This window comes from Miniopterus schreibersii, assembly GCF_964146895.1.
Source record: "Miniopterus schreibersii genome assembly, chromosome: 2".
Taxonomy (NCBI): Eukaryota; Metazoa; Chordata; class Mammalia; order Chiroptera; family Miniopteridae; genus Miniopterus; species Miniopterus schreibersii.
Window position 1 is genome coordinate 130,487,254 of NC_138102.1, and position 24,396 is coordinate 130,511,649.

General features: G+C 40.2%; 1 protein-coding gene and 1 pseudogene across 4 annotated transcripts in view; one reads left to right on the forward strand and one right to left on the reverse strand.

Annotated features, from left to right (window-relative positions):
• The window catches only part of GRIP1 (glutamate receptor interacting protein 1), a 608,331-nt gene that overhangs the window by 233,322 nt on the left and 350,613 nt on the right, over positions 1-24,396 (forward strand). The gene's annotated exons all lie outside the window — the stretch shown is intronic.
• Positions 1,403-23,842, reverse strand: LOC308553577 (large ribosomal subunit protein eL33 pseudogene; annotated as a pseudogene). Its single transcript has 3 exons — positions 23,711-23,842; positions 1,854-1,991; positions 1,403-1,627 (listed from the first exon to the last, which is right to left on the reverse strand). The product of its transcript is annotated as a large ribosomal subunit protein eL33 pseudogene (transcript).

The following is a 24,396-nucleotide window of genomic DNA, read 5'->3' on the forward strand; positions in this document are numbered from 1 at the left end:
CAAACAGGTCTCAATTACAACAGAGAAAAATAATGCTGTAATGCAATAAGTGAGGGGGGATAACTTGGTTATCCTCCAATACTTTTCCACCCATCCTTTATTAATAGAAACTCCCACATTCTGGCTAGGCACCTGGCCATCCAGCCAAAGAAACCACATTGCCCTCCTTCCTCAGCTGCAGAAAGGTATGGCCATACAATGGCATCGAGAACTAATACGTGCAACTTACTGGTTCTGCTCTTAAAAGGGAACTTTACTGTCTATTTTCCCTTTCCATCGGGCTGGAACATAACCGTGGCAATGGCAAGTCACTCTCAGGAGCATAAGGACAGCATTTCAAAGTATAACATGTCAGATAGAAGGAACCCAGGTCTCTGGATGACTACATAGCAGTGCCACCTACCCTCTCCCAACTGTCTACCAGCTCATACCTTAGTATGAGAAAGAAATAAGCCATGGGCCTTGGTAAGCACCCTTACTTCCTTGCTAAAGCACCTGAGTGAGTGTCCTGACCAGCAGAGTAAGCTCAGGACGCTGTAGCTCCCAAGCCTAGACCCCTTGGAGGAGATGGAAGGGGGTGCGCATAAGGCAAGCCTTCCTGGGGAAGGAATCCCTGACCTGGGCTTTGAAGGGTCCTTGTGGGTTGGAAAAGACTCCTCACCATGGGGTTCTGACCCTTCCCTCTATCAGCCCCTCCTTTAGAGAATCCCTGTTGGGAGGCCTTATAATGAGATTTGACTTTTCTTTTGTTAGTAAGATTCCAGGGGAAGATTGAATTAAGTAGTAATTGCTTCATTCTTTAAGCAAATTTGTATGGAGCACTATACATATAAATCAAGGATATAAATACCCTGTGGAGGTTCTTCTTACTGATCTTTGTTTTTTTGTTTTTGTTTTCTACCTTTTCTATAAACTGTCATTCTCCTCCCCTGAGAATATAAGCTTCGTTAAGATATGGTCATTGACTGCTTTTTGTTTTGCGTGGGCAGCTCAGTGCAGCTGGTCACATAGTAGGCATTCAGTAAAAGTTTTTGAAAAAAACCAATGAATACATATATGTTTAGACATTCAGCCTACAGCGAAAAGAACAGTTTTGCCCTGGAACTCACAGTCAAGTAAGCCGATGATTACGAGGCGGTGTAAAGAGCAGCTATGATAGGGTTAATGAACATATTCTGTGAGTTAAACTTTGACAGTCATACTGCATAAAAATAATTGAATTTTTTTCTTTAATAATTCATTACAAAAAGAGTCCTTAGATGTCCTGTTCATAGATGGGTTTTGAACAGGAGTTCAATTTTAACTACATCACTAAAATAATGACATCACCTTTTCTAAAAAAAACAAGAGAACAAATCCATTTTATTTTATTTACTTTTCAAAAAGTTTAAGTCCTGGAGGGCTACAGCATTATACGGATTCTGTGTGATGGCCTTAGCAGGAAGGTTGCTTCGGAATTTAGCATGAACCAGGCCGCTGTTTCCATGAGCGCCAGTTACCTCTCCCCCGATTGCTCTGGTTTTGTTCACAGTTTGCCACCAGGAGTCACTGTGTTGCTCTTTGCTTTGTACGCATGAGCACATCTCTCGCCTAGACAGAATTCAGTTTAGTCTCGAGCATAAACACCTTTAAATTTTTTTTAAATATATCTTTATTGACTTCAGGGGGGGGGGAGGGAGAGAGAGAGAAACATTAGTGATGAGAGAATTGTCACTGATCGGCTGCCTCCTGCACGCCCCCGATGGGATGGATCCCACAACCTGGGCATGTGCCCTGACCGGGAATCGAACCGTGATCTCCTGGATCCTAGGTCAATGCTCAACCGCTGAGCCATGCCCAGCCAAGCAAACAACTTCAGTTTTAAGAAGAGCTGTGTGCTCCCTCTGGTTCCAGAGACCCAGCTTATAGCCAGCAAAAATGGCCTTGGAGCACAGCCTTCCAGATGTGTTTGTCGTTGCATCAGTTCTGTTCCCGGCAGGCCTCCCCAGGCTCTAAGGTGGCTGAAAGAATGGCATCACTTCTTTAAACTTTGAAGTCACTAGGGTACAGCTTATGGAAATAAATTACTCAGTGATGCACCAGTGATATGAAAGAAAAAGTCAGTATGGGTGTGGATAACTGACTCCCACTGCTCAAATCATAACTGAAATTAACATCTTGGGTTCTACAGGATTAAGCTTCCCTACTTGTGAGTAATGTGTATTGCAATGTAAAAAATTTTTTTAGTTTATATCGTCAGTTTTAACGTTTGATTTGTCAAAAAATTTCCCCTGAAATAAAATTGGCATCAATAATTTGCCTTTTTAATCATTTGTAATTGAAGGTTGATACTGTGTAACAATTTTTAAACTAAATAATAAAAGTTGAACAGAAGGCTCTCACATGCTAAGTGGGATTTTGGCATCAGGAAAATAAAGTATAGTATGAGCTTTTTTTCTTCCATGGTTTAATGTTGTTTATTGCATTTACTGAGTAACTGATGTGTGCAAATGATGAATTGGTAGTATTACAAAACCAAACATGTTTAAGTAAAGAAAGCTTCCTCTTTATATATAATCTAAAAATGCAGGTAAATACTGATACAGTAGTTACCTGGTGCTCTACTGCACTCAGTCCTCATTTAGTTTCACAAAGCCCCGTATAATCTGACAATTTCCTCAGTGGAAGTGTTTTCCTGCTTTCATTGAGATTGATGCAGACCATTTAAGGAAATTTGCCATTAAGAAGGGAAAGTGGAAGCATGTTTCTAAAGAAATTTGAATGCAGAAAGAAATACTCATTATTTTTAGGAGACTTTTCCCCTGAACAATTCCTAATTGGGTCTCTAATTTGCTTCTGTCTAATCACTAATTATTTGTGTTGTTTATTAAATAAAGCATAGAGCCACCTGCTCTATGTAATACATACAGCCTAAGTTTGCTAGTCTGCAGATTGATGAATAAACTAAGCCAGTTCACCCATCTGTGAAATATTTCAAGGTCGACAAACATCAGTTACAAGATTTTGAGTTAAAAAGACAGTGGAGGACAGTGCTTATAGTTTGATAATGTTTGCTTACTAAGCGTGAAATGAAATTTAACTGTGGCATGTCTGCATTTGTAAATTTATTGTGGTTGTTTAGACTTATTGCAAAATGAAATGTCAGGAAGTGTTCTGAGATTCCAAATGTATTAGGCTTCAAAGGGCTTGCATAACTGAGGTTTTGCTTTCAGTTTTTAAATATTTTTTCTCTTTTTTCTACCATGTAAAATGAATTAATATAGTCAACCAATAACTAAGTGTGGAACGAGCATAAGAAAATTAAATATTAAAACATAAAAATAATTTCCAAATTTGAAATGCTAAATGTGCCATCTGAATATTATAAGGATTTGAAAAATGTACAAAGTGCTGATGTTTTCCCTGAATATGTAATATATTACAGATAGAAAGATTTAGACTAGAAAGTCTTTTGTAGCTGCAAGATGTTATTTTTATGCAGCTAGATGCTTTCAAGTGATGGGAAAAATTAGTGCTGATTATGAAGTCTTTTTAGGTAATTGTGAGACTTCACAGGATCTATTTAAGTTCCATATTGATGGTTCTAACAATGTATTACTTAATGGTTTCTATTGCCTGAGAATTCATTCACACTTCCTTCCTTCCTCTAGCTTTATCGCTCTCTCTTTCACTTGTCCTTCCAGCCTACTAGAGAGCAAGACAAATCTATTTTTAAATGGCACACATTTAGTTGTTTATTTATGTTTCCTTGGTTGGTTGATTTATTGCCCCAAAGCATTGCATTTCCAAAAGCTTAGATTTTTTTTTTTTTAATCAATTCATTTGGCTACAGGAACATTTTCTTGGTATTTAAAATAGTTTCCTATAGACTCACTTTCTAGTTGTGATGACTAATCTAATTTAAATTTCTCTTCTTTTTCTTCCTCTGAGTGCTTTGCCTATGATTCATCTTACCTCCCTGACCTTTTTCTCTTAGAGCGATTTCTTCCAATTCTAGCTGTCATTGATAGGCTGGATTGTTACAACCAAAGGGCTTAAGAGTTATTTATTTTTTTGGAGTTGTTTATCCAATTTGGATTAACCTGTGTTCATGCCTCTCTTTTTAACTTTTATTATTGAATCTTTGGCTGGTTCATTCATTTGATTATGCATTTATTCGCTCAACTGTACCCTCCTTACATACTGCACGATCAATATTTACTATGCAGCGTGTAACAGGAGAGAGGGGAGAATTTCAAGCCATCATTCTACTTGACATTAGGTTAGTTACAAATTTAGTGAGGAGTTTAAAACCATGAGGTTAAAAGGCTTTTGGAAGGTCTGTAGTTTTAAAGATTCATTTATTGACGCTATCAAATATATTTAGCATCTGTGACATGCTAGCTACTTAATCCATGCCAGCTTGACCAACCTTTAGGACTGGCTGTATTTCATATTCATGCTGGGTGATTTTGGTGTTTAATACACTTTTTAGGAAGGAAACTTTAAAGGTCTTTGTATAATTTAAATAGAATGCTTCCATGAACCACGAACAGTATGTGCTTATCTCATATCAACTGATTCATTCGTTCAAGAAATGCTTATTATTTGTCTTTTTAAAAAAAATATGTTCTTATTGATTTCAGAGAGAAGAAGGGAGAGGGAGAGAGAGAGAAACATCAATGATGAGAGTCATTGATCGGGTGCCTCCTGCACGCCCCCTATTGGGGATCGAGCCCACAGCCCGGGCATGTGCCCTGACCGGGAATCGAAACGCCATCTCCTGGTTCATAGGTCGATGCTGAACCGCTGCACGACGCTGGATAGGCACTTACTGTTTGTCTTTATTGCCAGGCACTGTTCCCACCCCAAAGACAGAGCAGTGTACATGAGGGCAAAGGTCTCTACTCTCATGGAGTTCACGCCCTAGAAGAGAAGAAATAGATAACATACAAGTAAGCACATATTCAAAGTAATTTCCCACAGTGAGAAGAGACAGGGTGATATGATGGAAAGTGTGGGGGCTATTTTATAATGGGAAAATCTGGGGTGGGCTCACCAGGAGGAGACAACATTTGAGCTGAGATCTAAATAATACAAAAAGATCCATCAAGCCCAGCCGGCGTGGCTCAGTGGTTGAGCATCAACCTATGAACCAGGAGGTCACGGTTGGATTCCCAGTCAAGGCACATGCCCGGGTTGTAGGCTCGATCCCCAGTAGGAAGCAGCCAATCAGAGACTCTCATCATTGATGTTTCTACCTCTCTCTCTCTCCCTCTCTCTTCTTCTCTCTGAAATCAATAAAAAAATATTAAAAAAGAAAAAGATCCATCCATGCAAATATCTGGGACCAATACATTTGGTGCAGAGTGAACAGAAAGGACTAGACTCTGGCTTGGCATTTTGTCAGGGACAGGAAGACGGTCACTATGTGGAGTAATATGAGAAGAAGCTAAAGAGTTAGATAGGGCCCAGCTCAACTTGGGCTCTAAAGGCCCTGATAAGGATAGTGGAGTTTTATTTTTTGTGCATTAGGAGCGCATAGAACTCATTGCAAAGTTTTAAGGAGGGAAGTGACATTCTCTGATGTATGTTTAATACGATCATTCTGGTTGTTGTATGGAAAATAAGGAAGAGTAGAAATATGGTGCCTAGTTAGGAAAAATGCTGGTTGGGTTTGGCAGTGGTGGGGGGTAGAAAAATTGGTAGATTCGGGATGTATTTGGAAGGTATAGCTGATAAATTGGATATGGATCATCTAAAAGAGAGGAATCAAGAATGACTCTGGTAGAAGGGTAACGCTGTTTAATAAGATGTGAACTATGATGGGAGGTACAGGTTTGAGGGCTGTGTCTAGAGTTTCTGACCTTGTTATCTTGGAGATGCCTACATCGCATCTTAGTAGGAAGCTGGGCATTGTTACAGGAACCTGGGGCTCAGTGGAGGCGTAGTCTGTGGTGAGAATATAAACAGAATAGCATTCTCCTTTCAGTTAATGGCATAGTACCCATTATACATGACACTAAGGTAATTTTCCGTGTTTATTTGGCCTTCCGTCATCCTCCAGCAATGAGATACTTAAAAGGCATAATGTACTGCATCCTGTTTAGCATACAGTGTACCCATTAGCAAATCAGGCCAGGAAAATGGGCAAGTATTGGGTATTCTGTACACTTGCAAAACTAACTTGGTTATTTTTACAGATGTAGGAACAAACTCAGTCTTCTGGGAAAAAATAATCCAATAGCTTATGTTATTTTTTTAAAACTATATTTAATCTTTGTAGAAAAAACAGAATAAGAGAGATTAAAGTTGACCAACTGAGGATAACTCTCCAAATTCCAGCCTTTCCTGATAACATGTTACATTTTGCTCTCGCCATGAAACTTATTTCCGAACACGAAACAGAATCAATGATACTTAAGTAGGTGGACCAGCATGTCTTTCCTTGGATTCGCTTTTGGGCTACGTGGACTGTGCGATCATTCCCCTAGAATCCAGAATACTGGAAAAATCCAATTCCAAAAACATCAACCAGGCACTAAAAATAAATAACAGAGAGAAGGCACATTTGGGTTTCTTAATGTCCAAAGAAAGTAAGGGGTGTGTGTGTATGCGTGTGTGTGCTTCAGAGTTAAGGCCAACCCTAATTTAGATTTTCTGTCAAGCAGCCATCACTGATCCTCAAACTGAAGACACTCTTCCACATCCTGATTTTATTTATTTATTTATTTTTCTGGCTGCTTGTTAATTTTCCACTTGGCGCAAGGCGCACGGTTACAGGGTGTCAGGAAGGCTCGCGCGTGGCTTGGGTAGTAAAGAGCAGGGCTCGCTCAACTTCTTTTTGGTGTTTTGCTGTTCTGATATAAAAGAACCCATTGCTTCTGCTTGCTGCAGGGTGGGGGGAGGAGGGAGGGGCTCAGAAGAGCCTAGCGCCCCTAGAGCCTGGGGGCTGGGGGGGGCCGCGCAGGATGGGGCCTGGCGCTGGCTTTGCCGGGCTGCCCGCCGGGCGCTTCCCTGTGGCTGCCCGAGCGGGTCACAGGTGACCGTGCCGCTGGAGCCTGGGGAGATGCCGCGTGCTCTGGGGGCCCCAACGCTGTGGTGGTGAACGGGAGTGGGCTTCCCCCCAAAGAAGCTCGCCCCCCAGTGGCCCGGGCCGGCCTCGGGGAGACCAGGGTGGTGGGGGACGGCTTCCCCAGGGTTCTCGGCGCTTCCACAGGAGCTGCTCCTGGAAGCGGAGCCCAGGCGCCGGTAGCAGTCGTGGGTGGCCACGAGCGAGCCGCTGGAGGGGCCGGCTGCCAGGCTCTCGCCTGCGGACTGGGGGAACCCTCGGCGGCGACCCCCCTGGGCCTCGGCGCGCGATCACGGGTGGCGGGAACCGGGGCGCATTTGCGGAGGAGTCCGCGGGACGCCGCTCCCCCTCCGAGACGCGCGGGGGCGCCCACGCGCCCGCTCGCATCCCCACGTGCTGATCTCAATTTCTGGAGGCCCCTGTAGGATTCCCCTCATTTGTGCGTTATGTGTTAAGAGGCACATCCCTGGAACAATGGGAACAAGGGTCAGTGCCAGCCATGTTCTGGGACTATTTCCCAGGCATTTTCTAAGCAGTCGCTGGTCTATTTCTGAGGCTCCTCCAATGTGGATTTGGGCCTACTCGGTGCTCAGGGGTGGGTGCTCCACAGTTGCTATTAGGACTGAAAGAAACCTCAGAAATAAATGTAACACTTCATTCTTTTATCTACTCATTCCATCTTTAAACATGTGTTAATCATCTACTTTTTGCCCAGTACTGTGCCGGAGACCAGGGATCTAAAAACCAATAAGATGTGGCTCTTGTTCTATGTATCTCCCAGTCTGGTCAGAAAGACATTTAAAAATAGACACTTGTAAGACAGCATGAACTGTACTAGACAAGTTAGCATATACTAATATGGCTACATTTAAAATATATATATATCTCTTTTGATTTCAGAGAGAAGGAAGAGGGAGAGAGAGAGAGAAACATCAATGATGAAGGTCGTCATTGACCGACTGCCTCCTGCAGGTCCCCGACTGGGGGTCTAGCCCACAGCCCGGGCCTGTGCCCTGACCGGGAATTGAACTGCAGTCTCCTGGATCCTAGGTCGATGCTCAATCGCTGAGCCATGTCTGCCCAGGCTATGGCTGCATTTTGAGCCACCCCCCAAATCCAGTGATTTGCAACCACAGTCATTTCTATTTTCCTGCTAACTGGTCTGCAGGGAGTTTGCAGTTGGGCTGAACAAGGCCGGGTTCAGCCTGGCAGGTCTGCCTCAGGCTGGAAGACATGTGGGCTTGGCTGCAGGCTGCCTGGTTTAGGTCTGCTTGGGGTATCTCATTCAGGTTCCCCTCCACTTAAAGGGGCAGTGGCTTACTTGGCTCACTTGGTGTGTTTTCTTGGAGCCTGACGGGAGTGCAAGACAGCAAGCCTAAACTTATGTCTTCCAAGCCTCCCCTCACGTCCCTATCTTCTCTGTGACCTGTTAACCCAGTGTCGCAGGACACAGCTGTATTTCCACTATGTAAAAGCTCTCCCACTCCCAGCATACAAAGGTGAAAGGAACCACCACTGTATTTAGGCAGTGGTCTCAAACTCTTTTGCGCTAAGAGAATTTGAAAAGCAAATACATTTTCCCCATAGATTTCTAACTTCACATCTGAAGGTTTTCATTAGAAAAGGGATGGAAAACAGTATGGAGGTTCCTAAAAATTTTTTTAATGCACTGCCTTATTGATCCAGCAATTCCACATCTGGATATATATCCGGAAGAAACCCAAAATACTAATTTGAAAGAATATATACACCTCTAGTTCATTGCAGCGTTATTTACAGTAGCTAAGATATGGAAACAACCCAAGTGACCATCAATAGATGAGTGGGTTAAAAAGTTGTGGTGTGTGTGTATATATATATACACACATACATACATATACATACATACATACAGTGGAATATTATTAGTCCATAAAAAGGAATGAAATTTTACCATTGTGACAGCAAGGATGGACCTTGAAGGTATTATGCTAAGTGAAATGAGTCAGACAGAGAAAGAGAAATACCATATGATTTCACTTACATGTGGAATCTAAAGAACAAAATAAATGAACACAACACAATAGAAACAGACTCATAGATACAGAGAACAGAAAGATGTTTCCAGAGGGGAGGGAAGGGGGAGAGGGGCTGGGTGGAAAAGGTGAAGGATTTAAGAGTACAAATAGGTCGTTACAAAATAGTCATGGGGATGCAAAGTACAGCACAGGGAATATAGTCAATAATATTCTAATAACTATGTATGGTACCAGGTGGGTACTTGAAATATGGGAGATCATGTTGTGAAGTACATGATTATCTACCCACTATGCTGTACACCTGAAACTAATATAAAATACTATTGAATGTAAACTATAATTGAAAAGTAAAATTAAAAAATGAAGTTTTTTTAGTCATCATTTATATATTTGCAAAAGAAATTCTAGCATATTATAAATTTTAAATAAACCCATTAGATCACTCATTTGTATCCAGTGACATCTAAATACCACAGCAATTTGTTATAATCATTAAAAATTACTGTTAGATTAAAATAACTCTCGAAAGGCAGTATAGCATGATATTTAAGAGCATAAACTCTAAGCTGCCTGGTTTATTATTAGGGGGATATATATTTAAATTATATGTGAATAATATTGTAATAACTATGCATGGTATCCGAGGGGTGCTATACTTATGGGGTGAATACTTTGTAAGTTATATAGATATCTAACCACTATGTTGTACACCTGACACTAATATAATATTATGTGTCAACTATAATTGAAAAATTTTAAAAATGTAAAAAATTATGTATGTGAGGGTTACATAACCTATGAATTTTATTTCAGTATGTGCCAACCTTAGTCCTGTGGCTACCATCAAGTGACTTAACCTTGTTGTGTCTTCTTTCTTCATCTGCAAGTGAGAATAAGTGACCGTATTAAATTTATAAGATTCTGGGAGGATTAAATGAGTACATGAAACTCTTAGAGACTGGCTCATAGCAAGACATTTAAATTTGATACTGTTGTTACTATATTATTGTTGGTTAATTTACTAAAAAAGCCTTAGAGAGAAAAAATAGAGTTAAAAGTCATAAGTAAATTAAGTATATATTTATAATTTTCCCTGAAATAAAACAAAGATAGCACTTCAAATGAAAATGTGCATACCACTGTCCATATCTCCAATTAGTAATAACTACTACTCTAAACTAACTAACTAGACTTTTGAGTTAAGGGTCACTGTGCAGGGGGAAGAGTTATCAATTTAAAAGAGGCAGAAGCAAAGTACTGTTGGAGTGTAGAGGACAAGTCCACTCTTCCGCTCCAGAGTAGAGTCAGGGTGTGTCAAGAGGAGACAGCTCTATGACTGGGCCTTACGCAATTTCTAGTGTAGATCTGGTGGGACCTAGGGTATGAGTATCGGTGGGGAGAGGGGAATAGAAAGGCTGGGAATGAGCTTTGAAATCTTTTCTAACATCAATATTTTGTGAATCTAAACTTCTTTAAAAATTTTATGTTACTACGTTTTTTTTCTCTTTTGTTAACTAAGGTATCTTGACAGCTATCATATGAATGCAACAAAAAGATTTATTGAGCACCTGCCATCTGCCAGGAGCAATTGAAAGCCTATCTCTTTGTGGATGTGTCTACTTACCCACAGATATGTGTGCCTAAGGAGAATTATTTTAAAAAGTACTTTTACACCCTATATGATTTTGCTCAGTGGTTAGAGCATTGGCCCTCGGACTGAAGGGTCCTGGGTTTGATTCCAGCCAAAGGCATTGGTTGCAAGTTCGATCCCCAGCCTCCGTCAGTGCGTGTGAGTGGCAACCAGTCAATGTGTCACATCGATGTTTCTCTCTCTCTCTCTCTCTCTCTCCCCCTCCCTCCCTCTCTCTCCCTCCCCCTCTCCCCCTTCCACTCTCTCTGAAAAGCAATTGAAAAAATATCCTTGGGTGAGAATTTAAAAAAAAAACAAAAAAAACTTTTACATTAAAACTAGTTTACTTCAGGCTTGATGAGCCCTATTTGGATCATGACCATTAGTAAAATTATTTTACTATATTTTTTTAAATAATGAAAACAAGTGTATTTACTACTTAAATAAATGTGAGAATTGGAGTGTTGATTGCAGGGCTCTGGTGACTCTTTATTGAGAATGACTTAATTTTAGTATACCAACAGACAGCATTTTCTTTCCAGTAAATCTGCAGTTACTGGCAGAATAATAATTTAAATGCCTTGGTCTTGGTGTGAAGCACTTATTCTTAATTTGAAGCATTTGTTTTGAAACTTAATTTCCCTTAAATTTTGTATAAATTCATGAAGAACAACAACACAAAAAGAATTACACCATCCAGATTTCTTAGAATATTACTTGTCTTTCTGTATCAACTGTTAAGTAGCTGAGTGATCAAATTAGCCTTCACACTTCAAAGTATCTTAAGCAAGGACAACACCAAGGGGCGAGGAATTGTTGCAGTGCATGGGAAGAATTCCAGGGTAAGGCAGCATTTGCTTGGTTAGTCTAGTTCTGTGAATGTCAGCCAAGGCAGCCCGCATGTCCCCATTGGAAATTTATATGGGCATTTTGGTTGTCACAATGTTGGGCAAAATGGGAGTGAAAGGGGCTACCAGCATTTTGTGGATGGGGCCTGGGGTGCTAAAGTACTGAAATGAGGATGACACTCTTACAAGCTGAGAATTTTTCCTGTATCTGTACAACTTTCAAATATCTATATGAATAAATGTTCCTATAAGCGAAAACTTATAATTACTTGAGCCTAGGAGCTAATCCTGTTAAATACAGAGGCATAAGGTGTTTTATCTTAATTGGATTTTACTTTTTAAAGCAGTTATAGGTTCACAGAAAAATTGAAGGCAAGGTGCAGAGGTGTCCCATAGACGCCCTCCTCACACACGCGTGGCCTGCCGCATTGCCAGCCTCCTCTGTGAGAGCCGTACGTTTGTTACAAACCATGAACCCGCGTTGTCACATCATTGTCACCTAGAGCCCATGGTTTACTTAGACTTTGTTCGTGGTGCTGTACATTGTATGAGTTTGGACAAGTGTATAGTGACCCGTGTCCGTGATGATAGTATTATACAGAGTAGTCTCACTGCTTTAAAAACCCTGTGCTCTGCCTGTCATCCTTCCCGCGCCCCAACTCCTGGCAACCACTGATCTTTTTACTCTCTCCACACTTTTGCTTTTTCTAGAGTGTTATATAGTTGGATTCATGCAGCATGTGCCTTTTTCATTTCAGCTTCTTTCATTCAGTACTATGCATTTACGTTTACTCCATGTCTTTTCGGGGCTTGGTAGCTCATTTCCCTGGAGGGTTGAATAATATCCCGTTATCTAATGTATCACAGTTATCCATTCATCTGCTGAAGGACATCTTGGTTGCTTCCAAGTTTTGGCACTTATGAGTAAAGATGCCATGACCACCCAAATGCAGCCTTTTGTGTGGACATAAATTTTTAGATACTTTGGGTAGATACCAAGGAGTGCAGTTGATGAACTATATGGTAATGATATGTTTAGTTTCGTAAGAAACCAGCTGTCATCCAAAGTTGCTATACCATTTTGCATTCCCACCAGCAACGAAGGAAAATTCCTGTCGTTCCCCATCGTCGCCAGCGTGTGGTGGTGTCGGTGTTCCGGATTTTGGCCATTCCAGTAGGTGTGTAGTAGTATCTCACTGTTGCTTTAATTTGCATTTCCCTCGTGACATATGATGTGCAGCATCTTTTCATGTGCTTATTTGCCATCTGTCTATGTTTGGTGAGGTATCTGTTAAAGTCTTTGGCCTATTTTTTAAAATACATTTTTATTGATTTCAGAGAGAGGAAGGGAGAGGGAGAGAGAGAGATAGAAACATCAATGATGAGAGAGTCATTGATCAGCTGCCTCCTGCATGCCCCTGACTGGGGATCGATCCCCCAACCTGGGCATGTGCCCTGTCCCGGAATCGAACCTCAGTCTCCAGGATCCTAGGTTGATGCTCAGCCACTGAGCCATGCCGGCTGGGTTGCCCCATTTTTAATCAGGTAGTTTTTCTTATTGTTAAGTTTTAAGAGTTCTTTTTGTATTTCTGTATTTTGTTCTCTGTATATTTTGGACAATAGTCACTTACCAGATGTTTCTTTTGCAAACATTTTCTCCAAGTTTGTGACTTCTCTTTTCACTCTTTTGACATGAAATATCTTCACAGTTTTAATATGTTCTGTGTGATAATACTAATTTTTACTACGTCGTCTACCTGTAACTCGACCATTTTATTCTCACTATATTGTATGGAATGGCTTCTGATCCTCTTTTGGCCCTGGCATGGTAGCTCAGTTGGTCCCAAAATGCTAAGGTTGTGGGTTTGATTCCTAGTCAGGTCAGGGGACATACAAGAAGCAACCAATGAAGGCATAAATAAGTGGAACAAAGAATCGATGTCTGTTTGTCCCCCCCATATATATCAATACATTAAAAAAAGAAGTGAGTGCAAGGATCTAACTACATCTTCTGGTGTGGCTGTCCTAAGATTTACTAATTTAAATACATATTAAACATATTTAAATCTATTATTTATAAGATATTTTATGTTTAAATTATTATGCATGGGTCACATGATCTAGGAATTTCATTTAGACTAGTTAAGTGGGGTATTACAGATCATTGGCTACAACAAAGTGGTGCTGAGTCTGACAGGGTTAAGAACACTGTCATTGCCGGGACCAGAGTGCTTCCCCTTCCTATTCTGCCACGGTCAGTATGTCACAGTGCCTCCCCTAAGGTCACAGGGAGTCTGCCAGTTCATGGCATCCCATGTAAGCACAGTGGTATCTTAAAAGGGTCAAATTGATTTAATGTCTCAAAGATTCTTCTAATAAACTGTATGTTTCATACTGCTACTCAAAAAATACTCTAACCTTTACTCAATCAAAATATACACAAAAGAGTACTACTTACTGAGTGACCTAGGGGTGGTTGTAAACTGAAGATTTAATCTCAGTGGTTGGTCCATTCCTCTTTTCCTAGAAGGAGGTGGAGCATCTAATTCAGAGGAGTGTGGAAACCACGTAAATGCTGCTCAGGCAATTGTCTGCTTCGCAGAAAGAAAAGGATTAGCCTTCTAAAACAGTATATTTGCTAATATATATTTGCAATTCTTTATTGAAGCACATTTTCTTGAATAATTCAACCTGCTTTATTTTCTCATGTGAACAATTTTTTTCCTAAGAGATTTAATTTTATAGTTTGGTGAACATTTAGCTCAACTAAAACCAATTTGTCATAATAATCTGTTTTCTTTACCTAAAAATATAGGGGAGCTGCAATTTCTCTTGAAGAAATTAGTGTTTTGGAACTAGTCGGCATAGTACCTCAACCAAGGATCACAGGCGTAAATGCCTGCAGGGCCAGGTGGCAACTGAATGAGAGCATTGGCCCAGGGGAACTGTGGCTCAGTGGAAAGTACATATTTACGGGTGGCAGCCACCACTCAGCTTTAATTAATAGTTGCCACACTGGAGTTGGGTGCAGAGTTGCCAGATCTTTTGACTTTTCAAGAAAAAAATCAAATGTCTGATTATTTGTGAAATACCTGACTCTTAAATATTGGCCCAGTTTCAAACAAACAAACAAACAAAATGCAACACTTATGTGAGCTAAACAAAGCACATTTGTGGGAGATAAGTGTTCTACCTGCCATTGGCAACCTCTGAACTACCCACCTATTTAGACTGTAGAGTGCGGTAACCGACGGACACCGCTTACTAGGTTCGTGCTCTGGGGCGAGAGGGCGCCCCTCTCGGAGGGAGCAGTAAACCTAACCGAATGGGCCTTGGGCGTCACTCATTTGTCAGTTATTGTGGGGGGTATTAGCTAACTGCTGCACGACCTCAAGTCCTTTCAGATTTTAGAATGGTCGTCCTTTGTTAATTATGGAGGATTTAAGATAGAAAATGGAAAAATTCAGAGGTGTGGACCCAGGAAGTTTGACTGAAAGATTGGAGCGCCGCGCTTCGGGCAGCGTAGTGAGTGTCTTGCCTTCTGTCTTTTGGATTGTGACACAGTGCATGCTCCCCCTCTCTGGCACGGCACAGTGCCACATTCTTTTATTCTCTGTGACCCAGGTAAACCTCCTCGAAGCAGCAGATTCCCTATTCTTGCTTCCCAAGCCTCTGTGATTGTCTTAAGAGGGCTGTTACCTCGACGTATGTGGCTGAACTCTGGCCCCTTCCCTTAGTATCATCAAGCTTCCTTTTCCCACAATTTTTAAAATTATAATCAGATATTGAAATGTTAACCTCTCAAATAAAATCTTTCAAAACTGGGAAAAGAAAAGAAAGGTGCTTCAAGCATAACTTCTGAAAAAAGTTTGGTATGTAGACAGGTTTGCATTGGTTCTTGTTCAAAAATGGTTGCTTAACACTACTTGAGAAATTCTCAGGCTCTGTGTGGCTCAGGTAGAGTGTTTTAAGTTGGTCTGTACAAAATAGGATCTTTTCTCCAATGAAGCATCATCTGTTCTATAGTGTCAGTCCTTTTAGATTAAATTGGGACCTTAACACGACAAAACAAATAATGTGGGCTCCACTAATTTAGGAGTTATAATAATTCAGAGATAGCTGGGTAAATTTTGTTGCATAATCTCTGAGGACATATGTATTTGAGAAATTAATCACATAAATCAGAATATATGTTAAAAATGAAAGCCAACAATTATTTTCAAACTCCATTTTAATAGCAAACTCACATAGAAACAATGAATCACAGAATGCAAATAATTCTTAGATAAAACAATCTCTGAATTTGAAAAAAAATACCTGTAGTAGGTAGTACTTGGCAATGTTACCTTTGTGATCTTGGGCAAACCACTAAAACATCTTCAAACCTTTTCTTCATCTATTGAGGCATCAACTCATTATAAAGGTTGTTAGGAGAATTAAATTAAAAGATTATGTATTATTATCATTTATTTATTGACCTATTCAAGCTCTAGATTCTAGATCTTCACATTGCACTGTTTTTAACTGTTCTAATGTATTTTGGTTGAGGGAGTCAGAATAATAAAGATTTGGAACCGAAGGACAAGTGAATTTTTGTTTAAAGATCTTCGGAAAAGATTTTATAGTATCTTTTTGTCAGCATCATTAAGTTTGGGTTTCTCTTCACAAACTCACTTGTAAGGCATAAAAATATGGGAAATCTGTAGGAATAGTGGGGGTCATTGGATCTAAATTTACACATTTTAGAACTGAAATGTTCTTGGTTGGTGAATATTTACCTCTCTAGTAAATGTCTCCCCAATCCATCGTTAACAATTAACATCTGAAAAAAGAGAACTGTTTAAATCCAGAAGAGAGACAGATGCCTGTGAATCCAACAACAGACAGTGCTAAGTGCAACCAGTTCCTTCTGGAACGGTCCTACAAACTTGATACTATGTAGGTATTGAACGACTCTTATACAGTAAGCAGCTTTTTTAAAACTTACATTTCTGGGAACATGGGGTTGCAGAATATTATTGGTTTAGTAGGTAATATGCTGACATGTTGATTAATTGTATTGTAAACAAATCGAATTTTTCCTGGTGTTAAAAATTCACATTCATTTAAAGACCTGAAGAAAGAAGCTTGAGAGAAAAAGATTGTCCATGATTAATGCTGACCTGTCTAGGCTTCAGAGTACCTCTTTCATCCAGTCTGAAGTGTTTCTGATTGTAGTACTTAAAAAAAAAAAAGTGGTTATTTTAGAGACAAGGGATGAACAGAGTGTGAACATTTTTCAAAACTTCTCTCTCTCTCCATCTTCACCAAGAACTAACGTTTATTTGCTCTTTAGCGTATTTGTTTTCAGATTTTTTTTTTAAAAAAGTGTTAACAGCTCAGGTAGATTTGTATTTGCGTTCACTGTAAGCAGAGTTGGATTATTTGTATTTCTTTCCCCCAGAACCATGCAATTTCTTTTATTTGCTGATTATGATATGCTGTTACTAAGCCTAAGAGAAGCCTCTCTGTGAAGTGCATTTTAATATTTAGATCAAATAGCGATTGGAACACATTAATGCCCAGTGGGTAAATGTGTCATTTGAAAGCAGCTGCCGAGCCTTCTCCCTGCTGCTCCAATTAACACATACGGCGCACTTTTGTCAGCTAGAGGCTGTGCGTATGGAGGAAACCACTTTACTGCTCATTAGTGTGATGCGCGAGAGCGCGCCAAGGGTTAATCAGCTGCCCAGGGCAAAGCTGCAGCTTTGCCAGAAGTGTCCCAGGCCCTGGGCTTTGCTGTAAAGGGCGTTAGACTAGGGGGTGGGATTCGCGGGTAAGAAGAAAAAGTTGGTTCCTTCTCCAGCTTTGGTTTGGTCCATTGACCAGCGCGTTTCCCCGCCCCCTCTGCTCCTGCGCCCCGCCCCCCTCTGCTCCTACGCTCCGCCCCCCTCTGCTGTTGCGCCCCGCCCCCCTCGGCTCCTACGCCCCGCCCCTCTCCCCTTCGCCCCGCCCCGCCCCTGAGGCTGGAGATGTTGGACCGTGAAATTCTGGCGCCGGGACTCCCCTCCGCTGCATCTGTCCTCGAAGTTCGTGCTCTTTTGTTTGGAAGCTGTTGGAAGTCCAATGCTCCGCTGTTTATTTTTTCCCTTAGTCTATATCGTTTTACTTTCTCCCTCTTTCCCCCCCTTTTTTCTCTTTAATTGCACATCTGACAGTGTACTGAGCAAAGTGAGAAGTCTTGCCGGGGCAGCCCCGCGGCGCTGTCCTTGCCCCTCCCATGGCTCGAGCCTGGGCGCCGGCGGCCGCGGAGGGGCAGGTGCACCGGTAGCGCGGCTCGGAGCCCGGGGCTGGGCTGCGGCTCCTGCGGCGCCGGGCGGGAGAGATGGAGCGCTTCCTGGGCTTCGTCAGGCAGATAAGAAGATCTAGGAGGAGAAAGGGGAAAAAGTACCGGCCAGAAGAGGATTACCACGAGGGCTATGAGGATGTCTATTATTACACTTCCGAGCATTTTCGAAGTAAGCGCTCCCCTGTCCACCCTCCCGTTCCTGCTCGCGTGCCCAGGGTAACAATAACCCTTGAGCGTGCTTTAATCGTAACTGCAGAAGGTTGCCCAGATAGTGTGCTCGCTGAGCGGTCTATAAGTACTGAAGGGCTACATATGGCTTGATTGGTTGCAAAAACAGCCATCAGATAGCATCTAGACGGAATAACGAGCCCAGATCTATACAAGCGATTAATATTTTAGGTGCAGTTAATTGATTATGTTATCATTGTAACGAACCATTCAGAAATATTATCTTGGAAGCCAATGGAGTAGATGGTTAAATTATGTTCTGTTGGGGTTGTTTTTAAACAGCTGTGTTTTTCTTTAGACTAGGGTAGGCTAGCTTATTTGGAAGAAATCATTGATCACGTTCAAGTTGATGGTGATGATTAATGCTCCTGATACAGACTTCTAGACAGTTATCTGTGGTGAATCTGAGGTGTTGTTTGCATAAGGAAGTTCAGATGCTTTTCTCTGCATGTTCATAATTTTGTTATTAAATTAAGGGGCCTCTTATTTGCTGTTAACTAGAAGCAGTGATACCTGTAGAATAATAAAATAATATATCTGTATTAAGACATTTGTAAATTAGCTTATAAATAGAGGACTAGAGTTTTTCTTGTACTTAGCAGTCCTTTAAGTTCCTGGTGAGGGTTAGCTTTCTCCCAATAGGTTTAAAATGCCCAGAAATGCCCCAGGGTGCAGAGAGAAATCTGCCTGCAGAGATCAAAGCCTTTATGATGTGTCCTAAACGGGTAGAACTGACAGTTATATATGATCTACATTTGCAAAATTAAAAATTATTTTTATCTTCTTGAATAAGGATCTTAAAAACTTGTATTTCAGTTCGAATTCTTCCTAGCCTTTTGATGTCTTATTGTAATATATCCCATCTACAACCTCTGAGTGTTGACCAATAAATAATTTAGAGTCCATTTCTGTGGTATTGACATCCATGAGAATTTAGAATTTAGTCTAAATGCCAGAAATTCTGCTGTGATTGATGAAAGCTGAAAGTTGAAAATTCATGTGGTGGCAACAATACAATAATGTAAAATTATAATTCTTTGACATTTGCTTTAATAATATGGCTATATGGCTTTTACAGAGTAATCTATGAGTTTTAGTTTTATGTTTCTCTTCTGTAATGCTTTTACATGAATAATCTGCTCTGATGTAATGACAGTCTATGTTTCCTAAATTTAGTTTCCATAATATATTAAAGAATTTAACTAAGATTTGTATCACGTCAAAAAATACTGTCAGCTTGCATGCATAATTCCTGAAATTTTGGAGGTTAAAAACAAAACAAAACCCGTGGGAACTTTTAATTATGTTACGTTCATTGTACAAATTTCTTACAACCGATATATAAAATGAATCAAATGTATACCTTGTTGGGTTTGTGTTGTGATATATTTGTACAAAGAGAATAAAAAAAATCTCTCTCAAATGCCTGCACCGTACTAGTTTTGGTTAGAACTGGAAAACAACGGGGATACTTTGTAAGTTTACAAAATATGCCTTCAAGGAGAAATACTTGCGGTGGTGTCCAAGAAATATCCTTACACTAGCCATTAGGAGGATGCTACAGCTAAGGCAGTAGTCCTTTATCCATCAAATGTGGTAACTTAAAGGGAATCACGTCCTAACTTATCTGACTTGCAAGGTCATGCTAAGAATAAGATGCTAAACATCAAAAGGGATTTGCTTTAGACGCAAAACTGACACGTTTTCCCCTGTGATTTATCTCATTATATAACATATAACTTTATGGAGTTAGATGTATGTTGAGTCGCCAACTTCAATCTGTTGGATAGTAAACAGTGTGTTGCAGTGGATGCAGGCACTTGGCAGTTCATTAAATGTTAAATAGCCAGGGCTTTTAAAGAAGACACGTCACATAACATCAGGACCTCTCAGTGCATCTTTTGGTTTCAGTTTCCGGGCCTCTCTGAATTGAGTAGGGGGAGCAGCCACTTATATTTTACTGCTGTAGCAAAGTATTAAAGGGTGAGACTGATCTGTAAAACCAATCCTCTCAAAATGGGTTAGATGGCTTAATTCAATTACATCTACGGCGTATCTGTCTTAATTAGTCTCTGGCATAATTTGGAAGTTTATGTCCTGTGCTCCTTTAGATGGCTTGGAAAAAGCATTTACATTAAAGTTAAAACGTGGTGGGATTTACTGATGACATTCACATCTTAGTTAATGGTGCCATTGATAAACCAGAAGCGTTGTTGCTCTTTTCTTCTTATATTGTTTGTTTCTTGAAAGAAACTTACCTCTCTGTCTTCAGTTTACCTAGTGATTCAGATTACCCCAAGAACTTTATACACATATAATGAAAGATTGAGCTAGAAAGACCTTCCCAGAAAATTCTCTAATAAGTATGTGCTTTTTTTTAGTACATTCTCAAATGTTTGCTGATTTAACTTTATCCCTAAATAATGTCTCTTCTATGGTGGGTTCTGATTCAGAATTTCACCATCCTTTGCTTCATCTTAAAGACAACACAGTTTATAATCTCATGAAATGCAAAAAGCCTGAATTAAAATGTCAGAAGGATCGCCCTGGCTGCTGAGGTTTAGTGGTTAGAGCGCCGGCCCTTGTAATGAAGGATCTTGGGTTCGATTCCCCGTCAAGGGCACATCCCTGGGTTGCAGGTTTGATCCCCAGCCCTGGTTGGTGGGTGTGCGGGAGCCAACCATCTGATGTGCCTCACACATCATGTTTCTCTCTCTCCCCCTCTCTCCATCTCTCCCTTCCACTCTCTCTATAAAAAATCAATGGAAAAAATATCCTGGGGTGAGGATTAGCAAAAAAAAATAAAATTTCCAGAGGATCTGAGCCTATGAGAGAAATTATTCTGAAAATAGATGATTTTTCTGTAATTCCATCAAAATGAGTTTTAGTGATGATGATGATGATGATGACTGATTTTAAGTCTCCCCGGATTTTATAATGACGTGATGTATGTCATTGTTCATGGAATAACTATATTTGATTTTTTAAAATCTGCTTTAATCACTCGCTTATTTTTTCATAGTTCTAGAGTTAGAGCTTATATAACTAGACAGATGCTTTGGGAAAACCCCCAAACTTTTCTGTTCATTTTCTAAAATGTGACAGGAGGTGGAATTATTGTTTAAGATTTTTCAACTTTTAGAACTATATAATCTTTGTGGTTTTAATTTTGCTCTAAAATAGTTGATGCCTGGCCGGGCGTTGCTCAGTGGCTGAGCGTCCACCTAGGATCCAGGAGATCGCGGTTCGATTCCCGGTCAGGGCACATGCCCGGGTTGCGGGCTCCATCCCCGGTCCGGGGCGTGCAGGAGGCAGTCGGTCAATGACTCTCTCATCACTGATGTTTCTGTCTCTCTCCCTCCCCCTCTCCCTTCCTCTCTCTGAAATCAATAAAGATATATTTAAAAAATAAATAAATAAAATAGTTGAGATAAATATATTGGCTGGAGGAGTTTTAACTGGGATTTTCACCAAAAAAATTCACCTGAGTGGAGGGAATTGTTTTTCTGGCAAGAATTGTTGTTAGGGAAATTTCTTTCCTTTGAGATAATAATCTATCATTGACTATTAAGGAATTTTGGAGAATATTTATGAACTCATGGAATTCTGAACATGTTGGTAAATCCTAGACCTCATCTTTTATTTAATCTTATCTGCCAAGAAGCACCATTTACTCTGAGATTCTCACAGAGATGATTTATTTGGTATTTTTTCTTAAGAAAAACTGGCACTGGTTACAAAACTGATTTATAAACATGAATGTAACAAAAAGCTAGAAAAGGATCTTGAAATTCACATTTATTATGTATGGTGCTTTCATTTGTTTTTCACTAAACAAATCATTGCTGTGTTATAGCAATATCTTTTTAAAGGCTCCGGGAGATCATATTTTGATTAATCTGTGATACAAAAAATAAACTCATCTCACACACACACACACACACACATATAATTCAGCCACACTTGATAATATTTAAATTGCAAAACAGATAATGTACATTTTATAAGCTCTCTCTTAGCACTGCTCCTATTCATATTGAAATTCTGACCTGCCATGGTCCATGCAGGGCAGGGTTATTGAATTAGTGAAGGAGGAATTTGTTTATCTGTTACGCATAGGAGCATGTGAGCCGCTTTCACTTACGGCCTGGCACCTTGTGCACATGTGGAATGGCACTGAATTAGGCATGGAGCTCCTCCATGGTAACCACCCTTCTCGGTTTTCTTCCCGAATCACCCAGGCGAGAGAAAGCTGTGCGGGAAAGCTGCTCAGGGCAGTTATGTGTGACCCATTCACCTTCTCTACTGAGGTCCTTCCAGGATATATGGTTTAGACCTTTTGAAAAAAGGTCATTTGTATTTACAAATTAGCATAGTGTTTTTTGTTGTTGTTTGTCTGTTCTAATAGATGTTGAGCAGTAATTGTGATATGTCTGTGTAAAAACATTGTTACTTTATTAAACAGTGTATGCATCTAAAGTTAGATAATTCAGCCTTTAAAGTATCTGAGATGTTCAAACTACATTTTTTTTACTGTAAAGTTTTTCTAAAATTTAATTTTTATTTTTGAAACTATTACAGTTGCTCCCTGTCGTGTCCCCCCCCCCCCCCCCCGACCTCTCTCAGTCTGTTCCATGTATCTGTGCCTCTGGATCTGTTTTGTTCCTCAGTTTATTTTGTTCATTAAACTATATTTTAAGAGGACTGCTCACTTTCTTTTATTTCTTTGAAAAATGCCCTGCATTGCTGTTCTTGGAGAAAAAAACAAAAATATTTCTTGGAGAAAAATAAAATCTCCAAGATGTGCATAGTGTGAGAATTTTTTGGAATTGGTGTGGGTAATTTTAAGTAATCTCTCACTAGTGAAAGGATTAACAAGATTTTTTTATTTTTGGAAATTCTTATAATTACATCCTTTCTGCTTCCCAGAATTGACATCTAATTAGGATTCTCTCTCTTGATAAGGGGCCAAAAGGATAGAATGAGAACTGTTACATGTACTTTGGGAAGATGACTGGTCCCTGCTCCTGTGTGTGCAAATTTGAACACACATGAAGCGGATGTTTCCTTCCTCAGCCTAGGGGAGGTGGGAAGTGAGGAGGGGGTTGGGGGAGCAGAGGGAAAAATGGAAAGAGAAAGGGAGCACATTTATAGATTATCCCTACCTTCCAAGGTTTACAAGTATAAAAGCCATTTGTTTCTATGTTAAAAACAGTGATCATCGAACTGACAGGTTTTGAATGTGAGATACTAGATGATTTAAATCTTACCTGTACTTAGTTTGACTCAAGAAATCCCAAACGAATTAGGAGAAGCATCAGTTATGTAGAAGCAGGGCAACCTTACTTGTTTTATGACTACATTGCTTATTTTTCTTTCCCAAGAGTTGTTTTCTACCTGTAATATACTTGTTTTGTTGAAAATTGATTGGCTACCACATTCCATTTGTCTGGGGCATTTTGTGTCATCAACGTTATTATCTCAAGCTGTATTTTTCCCATGTGGAATAATTTAAAGAAATATTAAAGTTGAAAGTGACCTTAGAACCCAACCTGAGTATTGTTTTGAGATGAACAAACTGGGATACAAGCAAGTTAAGTGACTTACGCAAGCCCCACGGGTCCCTGCGGAAGGCAGGCCTCCCGACGGAGCCTGGTCCTCCGTCCCCGAGTCCACGTGCGGGCACCTTTTAGCGTTAGTCGTCTGATCACTCTTCTGACATTTAAGGGCTGGATCCATCTACGTATAAATCATAGCTGTTCATTCCCCTCCTAGGCGGCTTTATTCTTTAGAGCAGTGGGTCATCTTATCTTAAACTCTTGGAAGAAAAACTAACTCCTAATATAATATTACAAGTCAAAATCGCATGGTGTCTTATTTATAGATGATGGTAATGACAGTGATTGTCAGTGACTCAAAAATCCAGCTAACAGTATTTTCTGTATCATCTCCCATTTGCTCTGTGATTTACAAATACAGCCTCTTCTGTCCATGCATATCCCTTCAGGGGACTTAGGATGGCATAATTCTATCAGAGGATCTTAGCGTTAGGAGGAACATTCGAGTTCAGTTAGGAAGGCCTGCTATTCAGGGTAGGAAGTCCTTCCTTGGCATTCTTGGTAAATGCACATCAAGCTTTTGTTTCAACCTTCCACTGAGATCACATTCCCTTCCAGACAGGCAAGTCGCTGAGCAAACCTATGTCTCCCTTACACAAGTTCTAAATTTATATGTTCAGTTGTTTGCATATTCCAACAAATACGATATATTCTCAAAATTTTATCTAGACCCAA